Raw genomic sequence first — 13656 nt, 5'->3', positions numbered from 1 at the left:
ACCATCCTTACAAAGGTGTTAATCAGAGACTTGGCTTTGTGGACACTTTTCAGAGAACAAATTTGTTAGCATAAAAATAAAGCCAGAAAATGAAGAGCTGTTTAATCACTCAATTGGATTTTTTTTGCCAGCATATTTTTTTTCTCTGCAACCCACTGCTAAATTGTGCTTCCTAGCTGTTTTTTATAAAATCACTGAATCAAATCTAACTCTGATTACATCAGAGAAGGCCATGTACCCTAAACCATAAGAGGAGGTTTGAAATTTTGACTTGTCTACTTAAATATCACCAAAATCTGATCACAAGGTTAATTACGTCCCTGGGTGGGATTGAACCACCAACCTTTTGGTTAATAGCCAAACACACTAACCGATTGCGACACAGAGACACGTTGCAAAAAGTATATACTGACAAAGGCTAATAAGCATACATCTAGAACGTTTCCTAGAAAAACATTAAAAAATCAATAATCTGGAGAGTTTTTGTAAGATGTTTCTTCCATCAACCAACGAATAAACACATTGGTACTTTCCCATGATGAGTGAGTGCTTCAGGATCTCTTGCACTTACATGGGCAGCAGAGTACTGCAATGGAAGCATGCTGGACCCATAACCCAGAGGTAGGCAGATTGAAACTATCCTTTGCTATATGCATTTTTTTTGTTAATTTAAGTAATCAAAACTGGGATTGATATTTTGCTCTTTTATTTTTACTTAAAGTACAATAACTTTTACCATTTTAATTTGTTTTAATAGTATATTGACAGTATAGTTTTCTTTCAAAAATCCACTTAATTTTCTTTACCCTGTTATTAAAATGGTAATTGACAAAAAAACTACATTGTCACCAGAAGAGCAATACAAAATGTACAAGTGATATATTAAAATCATCTTTCCAGCTTGAATTTCAATGATGCATTGGGGCAACAATTTTGTGAGAAACATCTTCACCCTTAAATAAAGATTTTCGTAATTCCTTACCTGTGTGCTAATTAGATATCACCTTGTTTTCACATTAAACAGACTTCCACATGAGAAAGCAGCAAGCATGCAGTGGCGTTAATGTTTCCTGGTGTCAACCTGTATTATTTCAGTAGACATTGAAATGAGGATGCATCTTGCTGCCTTTCCAATGAAGCAAGTTTAATTTAGTAATAGGTGAAAAACCATCCTTACAAAGGTGTTAATCAGAGACTTGGCTTTGTGGACACATTTCAGAGAACAAATTTGTTAGCATAAAAATAAAGCCAGAAAATGAAGAGCTGTTTAATCACTCAATTGGATTTTTCTGCCAGCATATTTTTTTTCTCTGCAACCCACTGCTAAATTGTGCTTCCTAGCTGTTTTTTATAAAATCACTGAATCAAATCTAACTCTGATTACATCAGAGAAGGCCAGGTACCCTACACAATAAGAGGGGGTTTGAAATTTTGACTTGTCTACTTAAATATCACCAAAATGTGATCACAAGGTCAATTATGTCCCTGGGTGGTATTGAACCACCAACCTTTTGGTTAATAGCCGAACACACTAACCGATTGCGCCACCGAGACACTTTGCAAACAGTACATACTGACAAAGGCTAATAAGCATACATCTAGAACGTTTCCTAGAAAAACATTAAATAATCAATAATCTGGAGAGTTTTTGTAAGATGTTTCTTCCATCAACCAATGAATAAACACATTGGTACTTTCCCATGATGAGTGAGTGCTTCAGGATCTCTTGCACTTACATGTGCAGCAGAGTACTGCAATGGAAGCATGCTGGACCCATAACCCAGAGGTAGGCAGATTGAAACTATCCTTTGCTATATGCATTTTTTTTTGTTAATTTAAGTAATCAAAACTGGGATTGATATTTTTGCTCTTTTATTTTTACTTAAAGTACAATAACTTTTACCATTTTAATTTGTTTTAATAGTATATTGACAGTATAGTTTTCTTTCAAAAATCCACTTAATTTTCTTTACCCTATTATTAAAATGGTAATTGACAAAAAAACTACATTGTCACCAGAAGAGCAATACAAAATGTACAAGTGATATATTAAAATCATCTTTCCAGCTTGAATTTCAATGATGCATTGGGTCAACAATTTTGTGAGAAACATCTTCACCCTTAAATAAAGATTTTCTTAATTCCTTACCTGTGTGCTAATTAGATATCACCTTGTTTTCACATTAAACAGACTTCCACATGAGAAAGCAGCAAGGATGCAGTGGCGTTAATGTTTCCTGGTGTCAACCTGTATTATTTCAGTAGACATTGAAATGAGGATGCATCTTGCTGCCTTTCCAATGAAGCAAGTTTAATTTAGTAATAGGTGAAAAACCATCCCTACAAAGGTGTTAATCAGAGACTTGGCTTTGTGGACACTTTTCAGAGAACAAATTTGTTAGCATAAAAATAAAGCCAGAAAATAAAGAGCTGTTTAATCACGCAATTTGATTTTTTTGCCAGCATATTTCTTTTTCTCTGCAACCCACTGCTAAATTGTGCTTCCTAGATGTTTTTATAAAATCACTGAATCAAATCTAACTCTGATTACATCAGAGAAGGCCAGGTACCCTACACCATAACAGGGGGTATGAAATTTGACTTGTCTACTTAAAGATCACCAAAATCTGATAACAAGGTCAATTAGGTCCCTGGGTGGGATTGAACCACCAACCTTTTGGTTAATAGCCGTACATACTAACTGATTGCGCCACAGAGACACTTTGCAAAAGTTCATACTGCAAAGGCTAATAAGCATTCATCTAAAACGTTTCCTAGAAAAACTTTAAAAAGTCAATAATCTGGAGAGTTTTTGTAAGATGTTTCTTCCATCAACCAACGAAGAAACACATTGGTACTTTCCCATGATGAGTGAGTGCTTCAGGATCTCTTGCACTTACATGTGCAGCAGAGTACTGCAATGGAAGCATGCTGGGCCTATAACCCAGAGGTAGGCAGATTGAAACTATCCTCTGCTATATGCATTTTTTTTTGTTAATTAAAGTAATCCAAAACTGGGATTGATATTTTGTCTCTTTTATTTTTACTTAAAGTACAATAACTTTTACCATTTTAATTTGTTTTAATAGTATATTGACAGTATTGTTTTCTTTCAAAAATCCACTTCATTTTCTTTACCCTATTATTAAAATGGTAATTGACAAAAACAAACTACATTGTCACCAGAAGAGCAATACAAAATGTACAAGTGATATATTAAAATCACCTTTCAGCTTGAATTTCAATGATGCATTGGGGCAACGATTTTGTGAGAAACATCTTCACCCTTAAATAAAGATTTTCTTAATTCCTTACCTGTGTGCTAATTAGATATCACCTTGTTTTCATATTAAACAGACTTCCACATGAGAAAGCAGCAAGGATGCAGTGGCGTTAATGTTTCCTGGTGTCAACCTGTATTATTTCAGTAGACATTGAAATGAGGATGCATCTTGCTGCCTTTCCAATGAAGCAAGTTTAATTTAGTAATAGGTGAAAAACCATCCTTACAAAGGTGTTAATCAGAGACTTGGCTTTGTGGACACTTTTCAGAGAACAAATTTGTTAGCATAAAAATAAAGCCAGAAAATAAAGAGCTGTTTAATCACTCAATTGGATTTTTCTGCCAGCATATTTTTTTTCTCTGCAACCCACTGCTAAATTGTGCTTCCTAGCTGTTTTTATAAAATCACTGAATCAAATCTAACTCTGATTACATCAGAGAAGGCCAAGTACCCTACACCATAACAGGGGGTTTGAAATTTTGACTTGTCTACTTAAAGATCAGCAAAATCTGATAACAAGGTCAATTAGGTCCCTGGGTGGGATTGAACCACCAACCTTTTGGTTAATAGCCGTACATACTAACTGATTGCGCCACAGAGACACTTTGCAAAAGTTCATACTGCAAAGGCTAATAAGCATTCATCTAAAACGTTTCCTAGAAAAACTTTAAAAAGTCAATAATCTGGAGAGTTTTTGTAAGATGTTTCTTCCATCAACCAACGAAGAAACACATTGGTACTTTCCCATGATGAGTGAGTGCTTCAGGATCTCTTGCACTTACATGTGCAGCAGAGTACTGCAATGGAAGCATGCTGGGCCTATAACCCAGAGGTAGGCAGATTGAAACTATCCTCTGCTATATGCATTTTTTTTTGTTAATTAAAGTAATCCAAAACTGGGATTGATATTTTGTCTCTTTTATTTTTACTTAAAGTACAATAACTTTTACCATTTTAATTTGTTTTAATAGTATATTGACAGTATTGTTTTCTTTCAAAAATCCACTTCATTTTCTTTACCCTATTATTAAAATGGTAATTGACAAAAACAAACTACATTGTCACCAGAAGAGCAATACAAAATGTACAAGTGATATATTAAAATCACCTTTCAGCTTGAATTTCAATGATGCATTGGGGCAACGATTTTGTGAGAAACATCTTCACCCTTAAATAAAGATTTTCTTAATTCCTTACCTGTGTGCTAATTAGATATCACCTTGTTTTCATATTAAACAGACTTCCACATGAGAAAGCAGCAAGGATGCAGTGGCGTTAATGTTTCCTGGTGTCAACCTGTATTATTTCAGTAGACATTGAAATGAGGATGCATCTTGCTGCCTTTCCAATGAAGCAAGTTTAATTTAGTAATAGGTGAAAAACCATCCTTACAAAGGTGTTAATCAGAGACTTGGCTTTGTGGACACTTTTCAGAGAACAAATTTGTTAGCATAAAAATAAAGCCAGAAAATAAAGAGCTGTTTAATCACTCAATTGGATTTTTCTGCCAGCATATTTTTTTTCTCTGCAACCCACTGCTAAATTGTGCTTCCTAGCTGTTTTTATAAAATCACTGAATCAAATCTAACTCTGATTACATCAGAGAAGGCCAAGTACCCTACACCATAACAGGGGGTTTGAAATTTTGACTTGTCTACTTAAAGATCAGCAAAATCTGATAACAAGGTCAATTAGGTCCCTGGGTGGGATTGAACCACCAACCTTTTGGATAATAGCCGTACATACTAACTGATTGCGCCACAGAGACACTTTGCAAAAGTCCATACTGACAAAGGCTAATAAGCATTCATCTAAAACGTTTCCTAGCAAAACTTTAAAAAGTCAATAATCTGGAGAGTTTTTGTAAGATGTTTCTTCCATCAACCAACGAAGAAACACATTGGTACTTTCCCATGATGAGTGAGTGCTTCAGGATCTCTTGCACTAACATGTGCAGCAGAGTACAGCAATGGAAGCATGCTCGACCCATAACCCAGAGGTAGGCAGATTGAAACTATTCTCTGCTGTATGCTTTTTTTTTTTGTTAATTAAAGTAATCCAAAACTGGGATTGATATTTTGGCTCTTTTATTTTTACTTAAAGTACAATAACTTTTACCATTTTAATTTGTTTTAATAGTATATTGACAGTATTGTTTTCTTTCAAAAATCCACTTCATTTTCTTTACCCTATTATTAAAATGGTAATTGACAAAAACAAACTACATTGTCACCAGAAGAGCAATACAAAATGTACAAGTGATATATTAAAATCATCTTTCCAGCTTGAATTTCAATGATGCATTGGGTCAATAATTTTGTGAGAAACATCTTCACCCTTAAATAAAGATTTTCTTAATTCCTTATCTGTGTGCTAATTAGATATCACCTTGTTTTCACATTAAACAGACTTCCACATGAGAAAGCAGCAAGTATGCAGTGGCGTTAATGTTTCCTGGTGTCAACTTGTATTATTTCAGTAGACATTGAAATGAGGATGCATCTTGCTGCCTTTCCAATGAAGCAAGTTTAATTTAGTAATAGGTGAAAAACCATCCCTACAAAGGTGTTAATCAGAGACTTGGCTTTGTGGACACTTTTCAGAGAACAAATTTGTTAGCATAAAAATAAACCCAGAAAATGAAGAGCTGTTTAATCACGCAATTTGATTTTTTTGCCAGCATATTTCTTTTTCTCTGCAACCCACGGCTAAATTGTGCTTCCTAGATGTTTTTATAAAATCACTGAATCAAATCTAACTCTGATTACATCAGAGAAGGCCAGGTACCCTACACCATAACAGGGGGTTTGAAATTTGACTTGTCTACTTAAAGATCACCAAAATCTGATAACAAGGTCAATTACATCCCTGGGTGGGATTGAACCACCAACCTTTTGGTTAATAGCCGTACACACTAACTGATTGCGCCACAGAGACACTTTGCGAAAGTACATACTGACAAATGCTAATAAGCATTCATCTAAAATGTTTCCTAGAAAAACTTAAAAAAGTCAATAATCTGGAGAGTTTTTGTAAGATGTTTCTTCCATCAACCAACGAAGAAACACATTGGTACTTTCCCATGATGAGTGAGTGCTTCAGGATCTCTTGCACTTACATGTGCAGCAGAGTACAGCAATGGAAGAATGCTGGGCCCATAACCCAGAGGTAGGCAGATTGAAACTATCCTCTGCTATATGCATTTTTTTGTTTGTTAATTAAAGTAATCCAAAACTGGGATTGATATTTTGGCTCTTTTATTTTTACTTAAAGTACAATAACTTTTACCATTTTAATTTGTTTTAATAGTATATTGACAGTATAGTTTTCTTTCAAAAATCCACTTAATTTTCTTTACCCTATTATTAAAATGGTAATTGACAAAAAAAACTACATTGTCACCAGAAGAGCAATACAAAATGTACAAGTGATATATTAAAATCATCTTTCCAGCTTGAATTTCAATGATGCATTGGGGCAACAATTTTGTGAGAAACATCTTCACCCTTAAATAAAGATTTTCTTAATTCCTTACCTGTGTGCTAATTAGATATCACCTTGTTTTCACATTAAACAGACTTCCACATGAGAAAGCAGCAAGGATGCAGTGGCGTTAATGTTTCCTGGTGTCAACCTGTATTATTTCAGTAGACATTGAAATGAGGATGCATCTCTCTGCCTTTCCAATGAAGCAAGTTTAATTTAGTAATAGGTGAAAAACCATCCCTACAAAGGTGTTAATCAGAGACTTGGCTTTGTGGACACTTTTCAGAGAACAAATTTGTTAGCATAAAAATAAAGCCAGAAAATGAAGAGCTGTTTAATCACACAATTTGATTTTTTTGCCAGCATATTTCTTTTTCTCTGCAACCCACTGCTAAATTGTGCTTCCTAGATGTTTTTATAAAATCACTGAATCAAATCTAACTCTGATCACATCAGAGAAGGCCAGGTACCCTACACCATAACAGGGGGTATGAAATTTGACTTGTCTACTTAAAGATCACCAAAATCTTATAACAAGGTCAATTAGGTCCCTGGGTGGGATTGAACCACCAACCTTTTGGTTAATAGCAGTACATACTAACTGATTGCGCCACAGAGACACTTTGCAAAAGTTCATACTGACAAAGGCTAATAAGCATTCATCTAAAACGTTTCCTAGAAAAACTTTAAAAAGTCAATAATCTGGAGAGTTTTTGTAAGATGTTTCTTCCATCAACCAACAAAGAAACACATTGGTACTTTCCCATGATGAGTGAGTGCTTCAGGATCTCTTGCACTTACATGTGCAGCAGAGTACAGCAATGGAAGCATGCTGGACCCATAACCCAGAGGTAGGCAGATTGAAACTATCCTCTGCTGTATGCTTTTTTTTTTTGTTAATTAAAGTAATCCAAAACTGGGATTGATATTTTGGCTCTTTTATTTTTACTTAAAGTACAATAACTTTTACCATTTTAATTTGTTTTAATAGTATATTGACAGTATTGTTTTCTTTCAAAAATCCACTTAATTTTCTTTACCCTATTATTAAAATGGTAATTGACAAAAACAAACTACATTGTCACCAGAAGAGCAATACAAAATGTACAAGTGATATATTAAAATCATCTTTCCAGCTTGAATTTCAATGATGCATTGGGGCAACGATTTTGTGAGAAACATCTTCACCCTTAAATAAAGATTTTCTTAATTCCTTACCTGTGTGCTAATTAGATATCACCTTGTTTTCACATTAAACAGACTTCCACATGAGAAAGCAGCAAGGATGCAGTGGCGTTAATGTTTCCTGGTGTCAACTTGTATTATTTCAGTAGACATTGAAATGAGGATGCATCTTGCTGCCTTTCCAATGAAGCAAGTTTAATTTAGTAATAGGTGAAAAACCATCCTTACAAAGGTGTTAATCAGAGACTTGGCTTTGTGGACACTTTTCAGAGAACAAATTTGTTAGCATAAAAATAAAGCCAGAAAATGAAGAGCTGTTTAATCACTCAATTGGATTTTTCTGCCAGCATATTTTTTTTCTCTGCAACCCACTGCTAAATTGTGCTTCCTAGCTGTTTTTTATAAAATCACTGAATCAAATCTAACTCTGATTACATCAGAGAAGGCCAGGTACCCTACACAATAAGAGGGGGTTTGAAATTTTGACTTGTCTACTTTAATATCACCAAAATCTGATCACAAGGTCAATTACGTCCCTGGGTGGGATTGAACCACCAACCTTTTGGTTAATAGCCGAACACACTAACCGATTGCGCCACCGAGACACTTTGCAAACAGTGCTTTTGGTTAATAGCCGTACATACTAACTGATTGCGCCACAGAGACACTTTGCAAAAGTCCATACTGACAAAGGCTAATAAGCATTCATCTAAAACGTTTCCTAGCAAAACTTTAAAAAGTCAATAATCTGGAGAGTTTTTGTAAGATGTTTCTTCCATCAACCAACGAAGAAACACATTGGTACTTTCCCATGATGAGTGAGTGCTTCAGGATCTCATGCACTTACATGTGCAGCAGAGTACTGCAATGGAAGCATGCTGGGCCCATAACCCAGAGGTAGGCAGATTGAAACTATCCTCTGCTATATGCATTTTTTTTTGTTAATTAAAGTAATCCAAAACTGGGATTGATATTTTGTCTCTTTTATTTTTACTTAAAGTACAATAACTTTTACCATTTTAATTTGTTTTAATAGTATATTGACAGTATTGTTTTCTTTCAAAAATCCACTTCATTTTCTTTACCCTATTATTAAAATGGTAATTGACAAAAACAAACTACATTGTCACCAGAAGAGCAATACAAAATGTACAAGTGATATATTAAATTCATCTTTCCAGCTTGAATTTCAATGATGCATTGGGTCAACAATTTTGTGAGAAACATCTTCACCCTTAAATAAAGATTTTCTTAATTCCTTACCTGTGTGCTAATTAGATATCACCTTGTTTTCACATTAAACAGACTTCCACATGAGAAAGCAGCAAGGATGCAGTGGCGTTAATGTTTCCTGGTGTCAACCTGTATTATTTCAGTAGACATTGAAATGAGGATGCATCTTGCTGCCTTTCCAATGAAGCAAGTTTAATTTAGTAATAGGTGAAAAACCATCCTTACAAAGGTGTTAATCAGAGACTTGGCTTTGTGGACACTTTTCAGAGAACAAATTTGTTAGCATAAAAATAAAGCCAGAAAATGAAGAGCTGTTTAATCACTCAATTGGATTTTTCTGCCAGCATATTTTTTTTCTCTGCAACCCACTGCTAAATTGTGCTTCCTAGCTGTTTTTTATAAAATCACTGAATCAAATCTAACTCTGATTACATCAGAGAAGGCCAGGTACCCTACACAATAAGAGGGGGTTTGAAATTTTGACTTGTCTACTTAAATATCACCAAAATCTGATCACAAGGTCAATTACGTCCCTGGGTGGGATTGAACCACCAACCTTTCGGTTAATAGCCGTACATACTAACTGATTGCGCCACAGAGACCCTTTTACTTGCCTTACAGAGCAGCTCTGGAGCTGTTACAGTGCCCAGCTGCTGCAAGAAATCAGCTTGAATGCTTAAGGGGCTGGGGCATAGCCAACATGAGCCCCACACCGAAGGAGGGTGGAGGTGTTTAATGCGAACTAGGGGTCATCCAAGCGCCGCAAAAGGCCTGCCATGCCCTGCACGCCCCTTTTCTCTTTTCATATGCAGACGAGGGTTGAAGCCAACTTTGACCCACTGCTTGGATGACATCACCATATGCAAATCTATCTGCTGCAGGCCTTCACCCAGGAATGCTTGCACTAGTTGTTGCATTTGGTTTGTTGTTTGGGGGTGCTTCAGTATTAGGCAGCCTTCTGCCCTCCCATGTTCATCTGAAAATATGTGTTCTCCCTGCAGTTGTTGTCCCCAGATGAGAGTTCCCTTGTGCTGCCTCAGTTGAATCTCCTTTACTTGACAGAGATGTGCCTGAGCAGCGGCCCTCCCCAGCTCTATCCCAAATCATACTTATTTTGCATAGGAGATACCATGGTCATGAAGATTGTTCTCCCAGGGTGAGGTTCATTCATTGCATTCTGGGTATGCTGACCCCTATGATTTCCCCAAATGTGGGAAACTCGACTGCATTATTTGTGGTAGTGGGGGACTGTGTTTGTGCTTTCCTCTGGTCAGCTCTGGTAAAAGTCAGATTTCTTTGTCTCAGATCTTCCTCTAGCCTTGTTCCTCTTTCGAGAGTTCCCTTGTGCTGCCTCAGTTGGATCTCCTTAAGTTGACAGGGGGGTACCCGAGTAGCGACCCTCCCCAGCTCTAGCCCAACTTCTACTTACCTGCCAGGTGAGATACTATGATCATGTAGGTGCTTCTCCCAGGGCAAGGGTCACCCATTGCACTCTGGGTGTGCTGCCCCTGTGATTTCCCCAAATGTGGGAAACTTGACTGCATAATTTGTGTTTCCCCTGGTCGTCTCTCGTATAATTCAGATCTCTTTGTCTCAGGTCTCTCTCCAGCCTAGTTTGCTGTCTGTTTCCACTTCTCTTTTCTTGAGCCGCTCCCTTCTATGCCCTTGCGCACTATCCTGACTTCTCCCGTCTGCTTACTTTGTGCCTTCCAACACACAATGCAAACTACAGGTAGTGCTGCAGGGCCCACACCCTTTTACTTGCCTCACAGAGCAGCTCTGGAGCTGTTACAGTACCCAGCTGCTGCAAGAAATCAGCTTGAATGCTTCAGGGGCTTGGGCATTGCCAACATGAGCCCCACACCGAAGGAGGGTGGGGGTGTTTAATGCGAACTAAGGGTCACCCAAGCGCCGCAAAAGGCCGCCATGCCCTGCACGCCCCTTTTCTCTTTTCATATGCAGACGAGGGTTGAAGCCAACTTTGACCCACTGCTTGGATGGCATTACCATATGCAAATCAATCTGCTGCAGGCCTTCCCCCAGGAATGCTTGCACTAGTTGTTGCATTTGGTTTGTTGTTTGGGGGTGCTTCAGTATTAGGCAGCCTTCTGCCCTCCCATGTTCATCTGAAAATATGTGTTCTCCCTGCAGTTGTTGTCCCCAGATGAGAGTTCCCTTGTGCTGCCTCAGTTGAATCTCCTTTACTTGACAGAGATGTGCCTGAGCAGCGGCCCTCCCCAGCCCTATCCCAAATCATACTTATTTTGCATAAGAGATACCATGGTCATGAAGATTGTTCTCCCAGGGTGAGGTTCATTCATTGCATTCTGGGTATGCTGACCCCTGTGATTTCCCCAAATGTGGGAAACTCGACTGCATTATTTGTGGTAGTGGGGGACTGTGTTTGTGCTTTCCTCTGCTCAGCTCTGGTAAAAGTCAGATTTCTTTGTCTCAGATATTCCTCTAGCCTTGTTCTTCTTTCGAGAGTTCCCTTGTGCTGCCTCAGTTGGATCTCCTTCACTTGACAGGGGGGTGCCCGAGCAGCGACCCTCCCCAGCTCTAGCCCAACTCCTACTTACCTGCCAGGTGAGATACTATGATCAGGAAGGTGCTTCTCCCAGGGCAAGGCTCACCCATTGCACTCTGGGTGTGCTGCTCCTGCGATTTCCCCAAATGTGGGAAACTTGACTGCATAATTTGTGTTTCCTCTGGTCGGCTCTCGTATAATTCAGATCTCTTTGTCTCAGGTCTTTCTCCAGCCTAGTTTGCTGTCTGTTTCCACTTCTCTTTTCTTGAGCCGCTCCCTTCTATGCCCTTGCGCACTATCCTGACCTCTCCCGTCTGCTTACTTTGTGCCTTCCAACGCACAATGCATACTACAGGTAGTGCTGCAGGGCCCACACCCTTTTACATGCTTTACAGAACAGCTCTGGAGCTGTTACAGTGCCCAGCTGCTGCAAGAAATCATCTTGAATGCTTCAGGGGCTGGGGCATAGCCAACATGAGCCCCACACCGAAGGAGGGGTCATCCAAGCGCCACAAAAGGACACCATGCCCTGCACATCCCTTTTTTCTTTTCATATGCAGACGATGGTTGAAGCCAACTTTGACCCACTGCTTGGATGACATCACCATATGCAAATCCATCTGCTGCAGGCCTTCCCCCAGGAATGCTTGCACTAGTTGTTGCATTTGGTTTGTTGTTTGGGGGTGCTTCAGTATTAGGCAGCCTTCTGCCCTCCCATGTTCATCTGAAAATATGTGTTCTCCCTGCAGTTGTTGTCCCCAGATGAGAGTTCCCTTGTGCTGCCTCAGTTGAATCTCCTTTACTTGACAGAGATGTGCCTGAGCAGCGGCCCTCCCCAGCCCTATCCCAAATCATACTTATTTTGCATAGGAGATACCATGGTCATGAAGATTGTTCTCCCAGGGTGAGGTTCATTCATTGCATTCTGGGTATGCTGACCCCTATGATTTCCCCAAATGTGGGAAACTCGACTGCATTATTTGTGGTAGTGGGGGACTGTGTTTGTGCTTTCTTCTGGTCAACTCTGGTAAAAATCAGATTTCTTTGTCTCAGATCTTCCTCTAGCCTTGTTCCTCTTTCGAGAGTTCCCTTGTGCTGCCTCAGTTGGATCTCCTTCACTTGACAGGGGGGTACCCGAGCAGCGACCCTCCCCAGCTCTAGCCCAACTCCTACTTACCTGCCAGGTGAGATACTATGATCATGTAGGTGCTTCTCCCAAGGCAAGGCTCACCCATTGCACTCTGGGTGTGCTGCCCCTGTGATTTCCCCAAATGTGGGAAACTTTCTGCATAATTTGTGTTTCCCCTGGTCGTCTCTCGTATAATTCAGATCTCTTTGTCTCAGGTCTCTCTCCAGCCTAGTTTGCTGTCTGTTTCCACTTCTCTTTTCTTGAGCCGCTCCCTTCTATGCCCTTGCGCACTATCCTGACTTCTCCCGTCTGCTTACTTTGTGCCTTCCAACACACAATGCAAACTACAGGTAGTGCTGCAGGGCCCACACCCTTTTACTTGCCTCACAGAGCAGCTCTGGAGCTGTTACAGTGCCCAGCTGCTGCAAGAAATCAGCTTGAATGCTTCAGGTGCTGGGGCATAGCCAACATGAGCCCCACACCGAAGGAGGGTGGGGGTGTTTAATGCGAACTAAGGGTCATGCAAGCGCCGCAAAAGGCCGCCATGCCCTGCACATCCCTTTTTTCTTTTCATATGCAGACGAGGGTTGAAGCCAACTTTGACCCACTGCTTGGATGGCATTACCATATGCAAATCCATCTGCTGCAGGCCTTCCCCCAGGAATGCTTGCACTAGTTGTTGCATTTGGTTTGTTGTTTGGGGGTGCTTCAGTATTAGGCAGCCTTCTGCCCTCCCATGTTCATCTGAAAATATGTGTTCTCCCTGCAGTTGTTGTCCCCAGATGAGAGTTCCCTTGTGCTGCCTCAGTTGA

General features: G+C 39.2%; 6 non-coding genes across 6 annotated transcripts; all 6 read left to right on the top strand.

The window, feature by feature from the left end:
* Positions 1-10293: 10293 nt before the first annotated feature.
* Positions 10294-10457, top strand: LOC135038076 (U1 spliceosomal RNA). Its single transcript, XR_010232499.1, has one exon. It is a non-coding gene; the product is annotated as a U1 spliceosomal RNA (small nuclear RNA).
* Positions 10458-10609: 152 nt separating this feature from the next.
* Positions 10610-10772, top strand: LOC135038084 (U1 spliceosomal RNA). Its single transcript, XR_010232507.1, has one exon. It is a non-coding gene; the product is annotated as a U1 spliceosomal RNA (small nuclear RNA).
* Positions 10773-11443: 671 nt separating this feature from the next.
* LOC135038080 (U1 spliceosomal RNA) lies at positions 11444-11607 on the top strand. The gene has a single exon (XR_010232503.1). It is a non-coding gene; the product is annotated as a U1 spliceosomal RNA (small nuclear RNA).
* A 152-nt stretch (positions 11608-11759) lies between these two features.
* Positions 11760-11922, top strand: LOC135038082 (U1 spliceosomal RNA). The gene has a single exon (XR_010232505.1). It is a non-coding gene; the product is annotated as a U1 spliceosomal RNA (small nuclear RNA).
* Positions 11923-12568: 646 nt separating this feature from the next.
* Positions 12569-12732, top strand: LOC135038078 (U1 spliceosomal RNA). The gene has a single exon (XR_010232501.1). It is a non-coding gene; the product is annotated as a U1 spliceosomal RNA (small nuclear RNA).
* Positions 12733-12884: 152 nt separating this feature from the next.
* On the top strand, positions 12885-13046 carry LOC135038087 (U1 spliceosomal RNA). The gene has a single exon (XR_010232509.1). It is a non-coding gene; the product is annotated as a U1 spliceosomal RNA (small nuclear RNA).
* Positions 13047-13656: the final 610 nt, after the last annotated feature.

Source organism: Pseudophryne corroboree, unplaced genomic scaffold (genome assembly GCF_028390025.1).
Source record: "Pseudophryne corroboree isolate aPseCor3 unplaced genomic scaffold, aPseCor3.hap2 scaffold_698, whole genome shotgun sequence".
Taxonomy (NCBI): Eukaryota; Metazoa; Chordata; class Amphibia; order Anura; family Myobatrachidae; genus Pseudophryne; species Pseudophryne corroboree.
This window is presented reverse-complemented; position numbering and strand designations above follow the sequence as displayed.